Below are 15,920 nucleotides of genomic sequence, written 5' to 3'. Positions count from 1 at the left end.
ATGTAGTAAGAACAGATACTACATTTTCATCTTGGCCAAAAGGCCAAGAAAAGGGTATTTATTTGTTCTCCCACCGAGCAAATTAGGCACAAGGCCGACTTTTAATGTGAGGAATGAAAGGGAAATAGAGACCAACTCCCCGGGGAGTAGGGGAGCTGGATAATGACAATTGGTATGAAGAGTTAGTATTTATTTGCTCCCTCACCGAGCAAATAAGGCACAAGACCGATTTTTAATGTGAGGAGTGAAGGGGAAATAGGACCAACTCCCTGGGGAGTAGGGGAGCTGGATAGTGGCAATTGGTATGAAGGATTTCCCCTATATTGACCAAGGTCTTATATATGGGGCTGCCCCCACATATGGTCTTTGCTTGCAGTATCTGCCAGAACAGATACTACACTTTGATCTTGGCCAAAAGGCCAAGAAAAAGGGTATTTATTTGCTCCCCTACCGAGCAAATTAGGCACAAGGCTGATTTTTAATGTGAGGAGTGAAGGGGAAATGAAGACCAACACCCTGGGGAGTAGGGGAGCTGGATAGTGACAATTGGTATGAAGGGTTGGTATTTATCTGCTCCCCCATCGAGCAAATTAGGCACAAGGCCGATTTTTAATGTGAGAAGTGAAGGGGAAATGGGGACCAGCTCCCCGGGGAGTAGGGGAGCTGGATAGTGACAATTGGTATGAAGGGTTGCCCCTACATTGACCAAGGTCTTATATGTGGGGTCGCCCCCACATATGGTCTTTGCTTGCAGTATCTGCCGGAACAGATGGTATTTATTTGCTCCCCCACCGAGCAAATTAGGCACAAGGCCGATTTTTAAAGTGAGGAGTGAAGGGGAAATGGGGACCAACTCCCCGGGGAGTAGGGGAGCTGGATAGTGACAATTGGTATGAAGGGTTGCCCCTACATTGACCAAGGTCTTATATGGGAGTTGCCCCCACATATGGTCTTTGCTTGCAGTATCTGCCGGAACAGATACTACATTTGATCTTGGCCAAAAGGCCAAGAAAAAACTTAAAAAGCTAAGAACAGCATGTATTAACAACAGACCTTTGAGCTTAACCAAAAAGGCCAAGCACAAAAGTATTACGGACAGACCGACCGACAGACTGACGGACCGACGGTGTGACTTATAGAGTCGCTTGCATGCGACTAAAAAGTAAAACAGTTTTCATCAAACAGAAATGAAATCATGTCGTCTTTTCTATGGAGACAATTTCATCATTCCATCCTGTATATATTCGTTAGTCTGTTCTTATGCCCATTGAGGCATTGTGCCCTAAAGAATGAAAGCTTGAAATAGTATTTGCATTCGTTTGTCATGATTTGGAGGAACATTTTTAGGGTTCCAATTTGAGAAAAATATTTTGGGGAGAGTTGATCTTAGAAAGACATATTTAATAAAATTGTTTTTTTTTTTTTTTAAAGTACACACTTACCTGTGATAGAACGAGAGAAATGTTGTATGACAAACACAAACAAAATAGAGTCCAAAAGCATATATTCACAAAAGAGATATTTTATATATGTTTAACATGGAAGTTTACATACAATATGCTTTCAATAAGTTTCCAGACTTTTTTCCTATGCACACTTTTATTGATAGTATACACATGAAACTCTAGTTTTTATTCGAAATAATCTCCTCCGGCTGCAATGCACCTATACCCTTCCAAAAACTTCTAGAAGGCCCCTCGGAAGTTCTCTTGTGTGAGCATGTCAATGACCCTCATTACAGTCTCTTTCATCTCCTCAATTGTCTCACAACGACAGCGTCTAAGCAATAAACAAAAGTCACAGGAAGTAAGGTCTAGATTATGGGGAGGGTTGGGAACTGTCGTGAAAAAGATGGAGCACTCTTAGGGCAAACTTTGCACAAATCCTTCCTCACTGACATCAAACTGTGCAATTATTGTCTCTATAGATACACGACTGTTATTCAATAAACACTTGGCCAATATATTATGGTGTTCTGACTTCATTACCCCTCTCACAATTCTCATCACCCCTCACAGACTCCCTGTCTTCCTTGATCCTCTTATATCACTCAAAAACTGAGGTTCGATTCATGCAAGATGGTCCAAAAGCAGCTTGAAGCATTCCATACGTTTCTGTGGCATTTTTTTCCAAGTTAAAAATAGAATTTTATTGCATATCGTTCCTCTAAAGTGTCCTCACGCCCAGATTTCATTTTTGAAATTCAACAGCTGTGACAATCAGGCTTTAGTAGGTGTATTCCAATTCCTGCTGTAGCTGTTCCTTTGAACCTGGAATCATAAAAAATGGTCAGTCATCACATAAGATGTATAGCAATAACATACTGAATTTTCAAGTGTCTATGATAATTTTAAATGCCTGTACAGAAATGTCTGGAAACTTATTGAAGGTACATCAAAGATATGAAAACATAGACTGTCTGTTAATATATGTAGAATCATCGCAGAGAGCTTCTGGGATTGGTCTTCACTCCTGATCTGAAATGGAACACATACATCAAATCTGTTGCCAAGATTGCTGGAAAAATGGTTGGATCGTTCTATCGCTCCAATAGATATCTCACTGCTGATGCAATCCTCTACCTTTATAAGAATCAAATACATCCTAGGATGGAGTACTGCTGCCACATCTGTATAGGAGCTGCTCAGAGAACTCTATCCGGACTTAACAGAGTTCAAAACCAACTTCCAAACCTAGTAGGTGATGCCCTTTTCTCTTCCCTGCAATCTTTTTTTTTTATTTCTGCTCTATCGTTATTTTCATAACATGATTTTCATGCTTGTCTGAGCTTCAACCTATGGTCCCCTCTGCCAAACTTTCACAAAACATGCTCGCCGAGCTACAACTATTATCAACACTTTCTATCAATGCCTAAATCTAAATGCAGATTCTAGGAACACAACTTTTTTCCTAGAACTGTCAGCCTATGAAACTCTGTTCGGCTGACCTGCTTTCTAGCTGACTATAATATAGTTGTCTTCAAGTCCAATGTAAACAAGTTCTTAAATAATAAAATTATACTCGATTTCAATCACTAACGGTTACTACACTGTGGTCTCAATGACCACTGTACACACTTTAGCCTTTATCGTTGAGTGGCTTTTGGGCTTTGATAAGTGGTGACTACCTTGAATGATAAAATAAAGAGTAAAATGGTTCATCCGTTAAGATATCAAAGAAGTTTGAGTCAATAATTTAAAGGCCGTGATTATCTGTGTGTTGTGAAAACTTACAATGTAACTTCTTCACTTAATAAAATTACATTGATTAAAATTTATGAATCCATTAGTTCCTGGTTATTTATTTTAGTACTCTTGAAGGTTCAATGAGAAATGTTAGGAATAATTAAACGAATAAGACTATGTATTTGTTTCCGATGAGCAGACAATAATATGAAATAATTAATGTGTTGTATGCATGTGTGTGCGTAAGCTTATGACTGTATTCGTGAGTTGAGATGGCAACCCCAAGCCTGACAGAAATGAGCTGAGGCTGAGACAAAATAAATGTTAGGTCTGCCGTGGATTTCGGCTCAACTGTTTATTGAAAAAAATATAAAAGTGTGTGTGTGTGTGTGTGTGTGTGTGTCTTTCTGTGTTTCCCTACCAAATAACTCTGTCATTTTTCGGTCCACAGACTCGAAATTTTGCATAAGGGGGATTGAGCTTTGGGAAAATCTTTTTAACCGGGTTTCCCCCAGAAGTTTTACTGTTAAGGGGTCAAAGTTCAACGATGTGACCTTTGAAAACTCTACCAAACTCCTACGCCAATGTTAGGTCTAAACACTTGAAATTTTAGGTATAGGTTACTTGGACAAGTATCTAACTTTATAATTTGATTTGAGCCCCAAACAATACATGTTTAGGGGTTATAATTGGGGTCAAAGTTAAAAAAAAAATTGACTTATGCGGTCTACGAAATTACTCAGGCAACTTTTAGTCTAAACATTTGAAATTTGACATAAAGTGTATTCAGACATAGGGAAAGCTTTTTTTTTAAGTTATGAACAGTAGATAAGGCCCGAATAAAGCCGGACTGAACTGCTAGTTGAGAAAAAACTCGCTTTTTATGCGTTCAAGGTGGATAAAAAGGGAAGTTTTAATAAATTCAGTGTAATACTTTTGATTAGCTTAGAATGTTTGTATTTATTTTATTATTAATTCATGCGAGTGTATGCGTTCAGTTACTCAGAAATTTAGTTTAAGCATTTTTATTTTTGCACACCAAAGAGTAAACATCGCTAGCTACATTTTAATCATTAAGCGCGCAAACTGAATGGACGCGCGTTAAAGAATATCTTTTCGAGTGAGATTCTTTTCGAAAGCGGAAACTGCATTGTTTTGCATGTATGGCTTCGTCTAACTGCGACGACAATCGATAATCCATCAATCAATTCCGCCATCTGTAGATCAATCGAATTCTTTCCTGGAAAGAAAACAAAGATTTTTTTCTCCTGTTTCTTTGAGCAACGAAAAAAAAAAAAAAAAAATGGATTCCAAACAGAAGGATTGAATTGACAAAATACACGAAAACACATTATTGATCCTGGTCGGTATTAAATACACTTTTTTGCTGGCAGAGTTGGATTGTAACCATTTGTTGATCTCTAGGCTAATAAAATTGATGGAAACGCAACTCAGAGGGAGCTACTCTTTAACTCGCTCGCATCTGTTTTGTATTTTTTTTTACTGGAAATATTAAGGGTTTATAATTGACCCTCCCATAAAAAAAAGACAAAAGATATAATGAAAATGTTTTCGGTTGACAAATCTTGATTTGAATGATGAAAATACAAACCTTTTTTTTTTTAATTATTTTAAATGTTTATATGTATGTTTATATATTTACGAGATCGCTTCAGTAAGTTTATCGACTTTCGTATGGCCAATTTTATTAACAGTGCAAACATTAAATTATAGTCCCCTTCGAAGTAATCTCCTTCAGCTGTAATGCGCGTGTTGTCTCGTTCCAACAACTTCTAGAAGGACCCATGGAAGTCCTCTTTGTATGTGCGTATCAATGACACTCGTCACAGCCTTTTGCATCTCCTCAATTGTTTCGAAGGTTTCCTTGAGCTTAGGAAATAAGCGTAAGACACAGGGAGCAATGTCTGGACTATAAGGAGCGCGAGGAACTGTCTTGATGCCCATGAAAACGTTTTTTTCTTTCTGATCATCTCTAAGCATCCTTGGGGCAAACTTTGTGTAAATCTTCCACATCTGCAGTTCCTCGCGAATAATTGTGTGTACAGTTCCCACATTGACATCAAACTGTACACCATAGAAACACGATCGTCTTTATCCATCATTATTTGGCCAATCAACTCTAGTGTTTTGACATCCTTACTCCTCCCACACATTTCATCATTCTTCAGAGTCCTTGCCTTCCTATAATCGCATATGCCACTCAAAAACTGATGCTCGATTCATGCAAGATGGTCCGAGAGCAGTTTTACACATTTCATACGTTTCTGTGTCATGTTTTCCAAGATTAAAACACAATTTCATTTCATGTCGTTCTTCAGAAGTGTCCTCATATCCAGATAACATTTTTGAAATTAATCAGCTGTGACAATCAGGCTTTAGTAGGGTGTATTCCAGTTCCTGCTGTAGCTGTTTATTTGAAGCTGAAATCATAAAAATTGGTCAGCTATTTCAAACCAATTTATGACACACAAACGAAAACGATTATTTTATGCCATACGAGTAAAAAGCTATTTCAAACCAATTTATGACACACCAACGAAAATGATTATTTTATGCATGCCATACGAGTAAAAAGCTATTTCAAACCAATTTATGACACCAACGAAAATGATTATTTTATGCATGCCATACGAGTAAAAAGCTATTTCAAACCAATTTATGACACACCAACGAAAATGATTATTTTATGCCATACGAGTAAAAAGCTATTTCAAACCAATTTATGACACACCAACAAAAATGATTATTTTATGCCATACGAGTAAAAAGCTATTTCAAACCAATTTATGACACACCAACGAAAATGATTATTTTATGCATGCCATACGAGTAAAAAGCTATTTCAAACCAATTTATGACACACCAACGAAAATGATTATTTTATGCATGCCATACGAGTAAAAAGCTATTTCAAACCAATTTATGACACACCAACGAAAATGATTATTTTATGCATGCCATACGAGTAAAAAGCTATTTCAAACCAATTTATGACACACCAACGAAAATGATTATTTTATGCCATACGAGTAAAAAGCTATTTCAAACCAATTTATGACACCAACGAAAATGATTATTTTATGCCATACGAGTAAAAAGCTATTTCAAACCAATTTATGACACCAACGAAAATGATTATTTTATGCATGCCATACGAGTAAAAAGCTATTTCAAACCAATTTATGACACACCAACGAAAATGATTATTTTATGCATGCCATACGAGTAAAAAGCTATTTCAAACCAATTTATGACACACCAACGAAAATGATTATTTTATGCCATACGAGTAAAAAGCTATTTCAAACCAATTTATGACACCAACGAAAATGATTATTTTATGCCATACGAGTAAAAAGCTATTTCAAACCAATTTATGACACCAACGAAAATGATTATTTTATGCATGCCATACGAGTAAAAAGCTATTTCAAACCAATTTATGCCACCAACGAAAATGATTATTTTATTCCATACGAGTAAAAAGCTATTTCAAACCAATTTATGACACCAACGAAAATGATTATTTTATTCCATACGAGTAAAAAGCTATTTCAAACCAATTTATGACAAACCAACGAAAATGATTATTTTATGCCATACGAGTAAAAAGCTATTTCAAACCAATTTATGACACACCAACGAAAATGATTATTTTATTCCATACGAGTAAAAAGCTATTTCAAACCAATTTATGACACCAACGAAAATGATTATTTTATGCCATACGAGTAAAAAGCTATTTCAAACCAATTTATGACACACCAACGAAAACGATTATTTTATGCATGCCATACGAGTAAAAAGCTATTTCAAACCAATTCATGACACACCAACGAAAATGATTGTGTTATGCCATACGAGTAAAAAGCTATTTCAAACCAATTTATGACACCAACGAAAATGATTATTTTATTCCATACGAGTAAAAAGCTATTTCAAACCAATTTATGACACCAACGAAAATGATTATTTTATGCCATACGAGTAAAAAGCTATTTCAAACCAATTTATGACACACCAACGAAAACGATTATTTTATTCCATACGAGTAAAAAGCTATTTCAAACCAATTTATGACACACCAACGAAAACGATTATTTTATTCCATACGAGTAAAAAGCTATTTCAAACCAATTTATGACACACCAACGAAAATGATTATTTTATGCCATACGAGTAAAAAGCTATTTCAAACCAATTTATGACACACCAACGTAAATGATTATTTTATTCCATACGAGTAAAAAGCTATTTCAAACCAATTTATGACACCAACGAAAATGATTATTTTACGCCATACGAGTAAAAAGCTATTTCAAACCAATTTATGACACACCAAGAAAAACGATTATTTTATGCATGCCATACGAGTAAAAAGCTATTTCAAACCAATTTATGACACACCAACGAAAATGATTGTGTTATGCCATACGAGTAAAAAGCTATTTCAAACCAATTTATGACACCAACGAAAATGATTATTTTATTCCATACGAGTAAAAAGCTATTTCAAACCAATTTATGACACCAACGAAAATGATTATTTTATGCCATACGAGTAAAAAGCTATTTCAAACCAATTTATGACACACCAACGAAAACGATTATTTTATGCATGCCATACGAGTAAAAAGCTATTTCAAACCAATTTATGACACACCAACGAAAATGATTATTTTATGCCATACGAGTAAAAAGCTATTTCAAACCAATTTATGACACCAACGAAAATGATTATTTTATGCATGCCATACGAGTAAAAAGCTATTTCAAACCAATTTATGACACCAACGAAAATTATTATTTTATGCCATACGAGTAAAAAGCTATTTCAAACCAATTTATGACACACCAACGAAAATGATTATTTTATGCATGCCATACGAGTAAAAAGCTATTTCAAACCAATTTATGACACCAACGAAAATGATTATTTTATTCCATACGTGTAAAAAGCTATTTCAAACCAATTTATGACACACCAACGAAAATGATTATTTTATGCCATACGAGTAAAAAGCTATTTCAAACCAATTTATCACACACCAACGAAAACGATTATTTTATGCATGCCATACGAGTAAAAAGCTATTTCAAACCAATTTATGACACACCAACGAAAATGATTATTTTATGCATGCCATACGAGTAAAAAGCTATTTCAAACCAATTTATCACACACCAACGAAAACGATTATTTTATGCATGCCATACGAGTAAAAAGCTATTTCAAACCAATTTATGACACACCAACGAAAATGATTATTTTATGCCATACGAGTAAAAAGCTATTTCAAACCAATTTATGACACCAACGAAAATGATTATTTTATGCATGCCATACGAGTAAAAAGCTATTTCAAACCAATTTATGACACCAACGAAAATTATTATTTTATGCCATACGAGTAAAAAGCTATTTCAAACCAATTTATGACACACCAACGAAAATGATTATTTTATGCATGCCATACGAGTAAAAAGCTATTTCAAACCAATTTATGACACCAACGAAAATGATTATTTTATTCCATACGTGTAAAAAGCTATTTCAAACCAATTTATGACACACCAACGAAAATGATTATTTTATGCCATACGAGTAAAAAGCTATTTCAAACCAATTTATCACACACCAACGAAAACGATTATTTTATGCATGCCATACGAGTAAAAAGCTATTTCAAACCAATTTATGACACACCAACGAAAATGATTATTTTATGCATGCCATACGAGTAAAAAGCTATTTCAAACCAATTTATGACACACCAACGAAAATGATTATTTTATGCCATACGAGTAAAAAGCTATTTCAAACCAATTTATGACACACCAACGAAAATGATTATTTTATGCATGCCATACGAGTAAAAAGCTATTTCAAACCAATTTATGACACACCAACGAAAACGATTATTTTATGCATGCCATACGAGTAAAAAGCTATTTCAAACCAATTTATGACACACCAACGAAAATGATTATTTTATGCATGCCATACGAGTAAAAAGCTATTTCAAACCAATTTATCACACACCAACGAAAACGATACTTTTATGCATGCCATACGAGTAAAAAGCTATTTCAAACCAATTTATGACACACCAACGAAAATTATTATTTTATGCCATACGAGTAAAAAGCTATTTCAAACCAATTTATGACACACCAACGAAAATGATTATTGTATGCCATACGAGTAAAAAGCTATTTCAAACCAATTTATGACACACCAACGAAAATGATTATTTTATGCATGCCATACGAGTAAAAAGCTATTTCAAACCAATTTATGACACACCAACGAAAATGATTATTTTATGCCATACGAGTAAAAAGCTATTTCAAACCAATTTATGACACCAACGAAAATGATTATTTTATGCATGCCATACGAGTAAAAAGCTATTTCAAACCAATTTATGACACACTAACAAAAATGATTATTTTATGCCATACGAGTAAAAAGCTATTTCAAACCAACTTATGACACACCAACGAAAATGATTATTTTATGCATGCCATACGAGTAAAAAGCTATTTCAAACCAATTTATCACACACCAACGAAAACGATTATTTTATGCATGCCATACGAGTAAAAAGCTATTTCAAACCAATTTATGACACACCAACGAAAATGATTATTTTATGCCATACGAGTAAAAAGCTATTTCAAACCAATTTATCACACACCAACGAAAACGAGTATTTTATGCATGCCATACGAGTAAAAAGCTATTTCAAACCAATTTATGACACACCAACGAAAATGATTATTTTATGCCATACGAGTAAAAAGCTATTTCAAACCAATTTATGACACACCAACGAAAATGATTATTTTATGCCATACGAGTAAAAAGCTATTTCAAACCAATTTATGACACACCAACGAAAATGATTATTTTATGCATGCCATACGAGTAAAAAGCTATTTCAAACCAATTTATGATACACCAACGAAAATGATTATTTTATGCATGCCATACGAGTAAAAAGCTATTTCAAACCAATTTATGACACACCAACGAAAATGATTATTTTATGCCATACGAGTAAAAAGCTATTTCAAACCAATTTATGACACCAACGAAAATGATTATTTTATGCATGCCATACGAGTAAAAAGCTATTTCAAACCAATTTATGACACACTAACAAAAATGATTATTTTATGCCATACGAGTAAAAAGCTATTTCAAACCAATTTATGACACACCAACGAAATGATTATTTTATGCATGCCATACGAGTAAAAAGCTATTTCAAACCAATTTATGACACCAACGAAAATGATTATTTTATGCCATACGAGTAAAAAGCTATTTCAAACCAATTTATGACACCAACGAAAATGATTATTTTATGCCATACGAGTAAAAAGCTATTTCAAACCAATTTATGACACCAACGAAAATGATTATTTTATTCCATACGAGTAAAAAGCTATTTCAAACCAATTTATGACACCAACGAAAATGATTATTTTATGCCATACGAGTAAAAAGCTATTTCAAACCAATTTATGACACACCAACGAAAACGATTATTTTATGCATGCCATACGAGTAAAAAGCTATTTCAAACCAATTTATGACACACCAACGAAAATGATTGTGTTATGCCATACGAGTAAAAAGCTATTTCAAACCAATTTATGACACCAACGAAAATGATTATTTTATGCCATACGAGTAAAAAGCTATTTCAAACCTATTTATGACACCAACGAAAATGATTATTTTATGCATGCCATACGAGTAAAAAGCTATTTCAAACCAATTTATGACACACCAACGAAAATGATTATTTTATGCCATACGAGTAAAAAGCTATTTCAAACCAATTTATGACACACCAACGAAAATGATTATTTTATGCATGCCATACGAGTAAAAAGCTATTTCAAACCAATTTATGACACCAACGAAAATGATTATTTTATTCCATACGAGTAAAAAGCTATTTCAAACCAATTTATGACACCAACGAAAACGATTATTTTATGCCATACGTGTAAAAAGCTATTTCAAACCAATTTATGACACACCAACGAAAACGATTATTTTATGCATGCCATACGAGTAAAAAGCTATTTCAAACCAATTTATGACACACCAACGAAAATGATTATTTTATGCCATACGAGTAAAAAGCTATTTCAAACCAATTTATGACACACCAACGAAAATGATTATTTTATGCCATACGAGTAAAAAGCTATTTCAAACCAATTTATGACACACCAACGAAAATGATTATTTTATGCATGCCATACGAGTAAAAAGCTATTTCAAACCAATTTATGACACACCAACGAAAATGATTATTTTATGCATGCCATACGAGTAAAAAGCTATTTCAAACCAATTTATGACACACCAACTAAAATGATTATTTTATGCCATACGAGTAAAAAGCTATTTCAAACCAATTTATGACACCAACGAAAATGATTATTTTATGCATGCCATACGAGTAAAAAGCTATTTCAAACCAATTTATGACACACTAACAAAAATGATTATTTTATGCCATACGAGTAAAAAGCTATTTCAAACCAATTTATGACACACCAACGAAAACGATTATTTTATGCATGCCATACGAGTAAAAAGCTATTTCAAACCAATTTATGACACACCAACGAAAATGATTATTTTATGCCATACGAGTAAAAAGCTATTTCAAACTAATTTATGACAACAACGAAAATGATTATTTTATGCATGCCATACGAGTAAAAAGCTATTTCAAACCAATTTATGACTCACCAACGGAAATGATTATTTTATGCATGCCATACGAGTAAAAAGCTATTTCAAACCAATTTATGACACCAACGAAAATGATTATGTTATGCATGCCATACGAGTAAAAAGCTATTTCAAACCAATTTATGACACACCAACGAAAATGATTATTTTATGCATGCCATACGAGTAAAAAGCTATTTCAATCCAATTTATGACTCACCAACGAAAATGATTATTTTATGCCATACGAGTAAAAAGCTATTTCAAACCAATTTATGACACACCAACGAAAATGATTATTTTATGCCATACGAGTAAAAAGCTATTTCAAACCAATTTATGACACACCAACGAAAATAATTATTTTATGCCATACGAGTAAAAAGCTATTTCAAACCAATTTATGACTCACCAACGAAAATGATTATTTTATGCATGCCATACGAGTAAAAAGCTTTTTCAATCCAATTTATGACTCACCAACGAAAATGATTATTTTATGCATGCCATACGAGTAAAAAGCTATTTCAAACCAATTTATGACACCAACGAAAATGATTATTTTATGCATGCCATACGTGTAAAAAGCTATTTCAAACCCATTTATGACAAACCAACGAAAATGATTATTTTATGCATGCCATACGAGTAAAAAGCTATTTCAAACCAATTTATGACACACCAACGAAAATGATTATTTTATGCATGCCATACGAGTAAAAAGCTATTTCAAACCAATTTTTGACACCAACGAAAATGATTATTTTATTCCATACGAGTAAAAAGCTATTTCAAACCAATTTATGACACCAACGAAAATGATTATTTTATGCCATACGAGTAAAAAGCTATTTCAAACCAATTTATGACACCAACGAAAATGATTATTTTATTCCATACGAGTAAAAAGCTATTTCAAACCAATTTATGACACCAACGAAAATGATTATTTTATGCCATACGTGTAAAAAGCTATTTCAAACCAATTTATCACACACCAACGAAAACGATTATTTTATGCATGCCATACGAGTAAAAAGCTATTTCAAACCAATTTATGACACACCAACGAAAATGATTATTTTATGCCATACGAGTAAAAAGCTATTTCAAACCAATTTATGACACACCAACGAAAATGATTATTTTATGCCATACGAGTAAAAAGCTATTTCAAACCAATTTATGACACACCAACGAAAATGATTATTTTATGCATGCCATACGAGTAAAAAGCTATTTCAAACCAATTTATGACACACCAACGAAAATGATTATTTTATGCCATACGAGTAAAAAGCTATTTCAAACCAATTTATGACACACCAACGAAAATGATTATTTTATGCCATACGAGTAAAAAGCTATTTCAACCCAATTTATGACACACCAACGAAAATGATTATTTTATGCCATACGAGTAAAAAGCTATTTCAAACCAATTTATGACACACCAACAAAAATGATTATTTTATGCCATACGAGTAAAAAGCTATTTCAAACCAATTTATGACACACCAACGAAAACGATTATTTTATGCCATACGAGTAAAAAGCTATTTCAAACCAATTTATGACACACCAACGAAAACGATTATTTTATGCATGCCATACGAGTAAAAAGCTATTTCAAACCAATTTATGACACCAACGAAAATGATTATTTTATGCCATACGAGTAAAAAGCTATTTCAAACTAATTTATCACACACCAACGAAAATGATTATTTTATGCCATACGAGTAAAAAGCTATTTCAAACCAGTTTATGACTCACCAACGAAAATGATTATTTTAAGCCATACGAGTAAAAAGCTATTTCAAATCAATTTATGACACACCAACGAAAATGACTATTTTACGCATGCCATACGAGTAAAAAGCTATTTCAAACCAGTTTATGACTCACCAACGAAAATGATTATTTTATGCCATACGAGTAAAAAGCTATTTCAAACCAATTTATGACACACCAACGAAAATGACTATTTTACGCATGCCATACGAGTAAAAAGCAATTTCAAACCAATTTATGACACCAACGAAAATGATTATTTTATTCCATACGAGTAAAAAGCTATTTCAAACCAATTTATGACACCAACGAAAATGATTATTTTATGCCATACGTGTAAAAAGCTATTTCAAACCAATTTATCACACACCAACGAAAACGATTATTTTATGCATGCCATACGAGTAAAAAGCTATTTCAAACCAATTTATGACACACCAACGAAAATGATTATTTTATGCCATACGAGTAAAAAGCTATTTCAAACCAATTTATGACACACCAACGAAAATGATTATTTTATGCCATACGAGTAAAAAGCTATTTCAAACCAATTTATGACACACCAACGAAAATGATTATTTTATGCATGCCATACGAGTAAAAAGCTATTTCAAACCAATTTATGACACACCAACGAAAATGATTATTTTATGCCATACGAGTAAAAAGCTATTTCAAACCAATTTATGACACACCAACGAAAATGATTATTTTATGCCATACGAGTAAAAAGCTATTTCAACCCAATTTATGACACACCAACGAAAATGATTATTTTATGCCATACGAGTAAAAAGCTATTTCAAACCAATTTATGACACACCAACAAAAATGATTATTTTATGCCATACGAGTAAAAAGCTATTTCAAACCAATTTATGACACACCAACGAAAACGATTATTTTATGCCATACGAGTAAAAAGCTATTTCAAACCAATTTATGACACACCAACGAAAATGATTATTTTATGCATGCCATACGAGTAAAAAGCTATTTCAAACCAATTTATGACACCAACGAAAATGATTATTTTATGCCATACGAGTAAAAAGCTATTTCAAACTAATTTATGACACACCAACGAAAATGATTATTTTATGCCATACGAGTAAAAAGCTATTTCAAACCAGTTTATGACTCACCAACGAAAATGATTATTTTAAGCCATACGAGTAAAAAGCTATTTCAAATCAATTTATGACACACCAACGAAAATGACTATTTTACGCACTCCATACGAGTAAAAAGCTATTTCAAACCAGTTTATGACTCACCAACGAAAATGATTATTTTATGCCATACGAGTAAAAAGCTATTTCAAACCAATTTATGACACACCAACGAAAATGACTATTTTACGCATGCCATACGAGTAAAAAGCAATTTCAAACCAATTTATGACACACCAACGAAAATGATTATTTTATGCATGCCATACGAGTAAAAAGCGATTTCAAACCAATTTATGACAAACCAACGGAAATGCTATTTCAAAATTAAGATTGTCAATGGTAATTACCCAGACTTAACCAAGGAAATTCTATTTAAAACTCAGGTATGCCAGAACAATGCTATTTTTATCAGACCAACGAAATATTACGTACTTATGCACAATATGAATCGATATGAACCGTCGTTTCTGAATTTTTGAGATGAGTTTTGGTAATTTGTATTACTATTCATCATCTTGAGTGTGATTTAACCTCCGACCCTCTTCAGGGGTACCTTGTCGAACTCGGGAATGTTTCTGTCGAACTCGGGAATTTGGACAGAATTTCGAGCGGGGCCCTTTATTTACTTCATGGGGTCTTGTTCCGTCACCCATGGCTGGATAGAGGACCTAAGTAATTCGCAAATGCATTTTTCGGTCACCTACACTGAAGATTGAACCTTCAAGCTTCAGGGGAATATTACTTTTACAATCGATTTTTCCGAGTACTCTAACCACTGCGCCACGGGTCCTTGCGGACAATTCTAGTACGAATTTTAGGAGCCTTAAACCTACTTTTTATTTCTAGTCGTAAATATCACCATTTTATTACTAACTAGCGGGGGTACCCGGCGTTACCCGAGTGTTTGTTTCCGGGACGGGGGAGGGTTTAAAAAATGTTATGGTAGGTAAGTAGGAAGGATCAAACCCGGAGTTATGA

General features: G+C 33.4%; 1 pseudogene; it reads right to left on the bottom strand.

Annotated features, from left to right (window-relative positions):
- Nucleotides 1–297: 297 nt before the first annotated feature.
- Nucleotides 298–431, bottom strand: LOC145249168 (U2 spliceosomal RNA; annotated as a pseudogene).
- Between the last annotated feature and the right edge of the window lie 15,489 nt (nt 432–15,920).

Source organism: Euprymna scolopes, chromosome 27 (genome assembly GCF_053919585.1).
Source record: "Euprymna scolopes isolate OS-2025 chromosome 27, ASM5391958v1, whole genome shotgun sequence".
In the NCBI taxonomy this organism is placed as follows: Eukaryota; Metazoa; Mollusca; class Cephalopoda; order Sepiida; family Sepiolidae; genus Euprymna; species Euprymna scolopes.
This window is presented reverse-complemented; position numbering and strand designations above follow the sequence as displayed.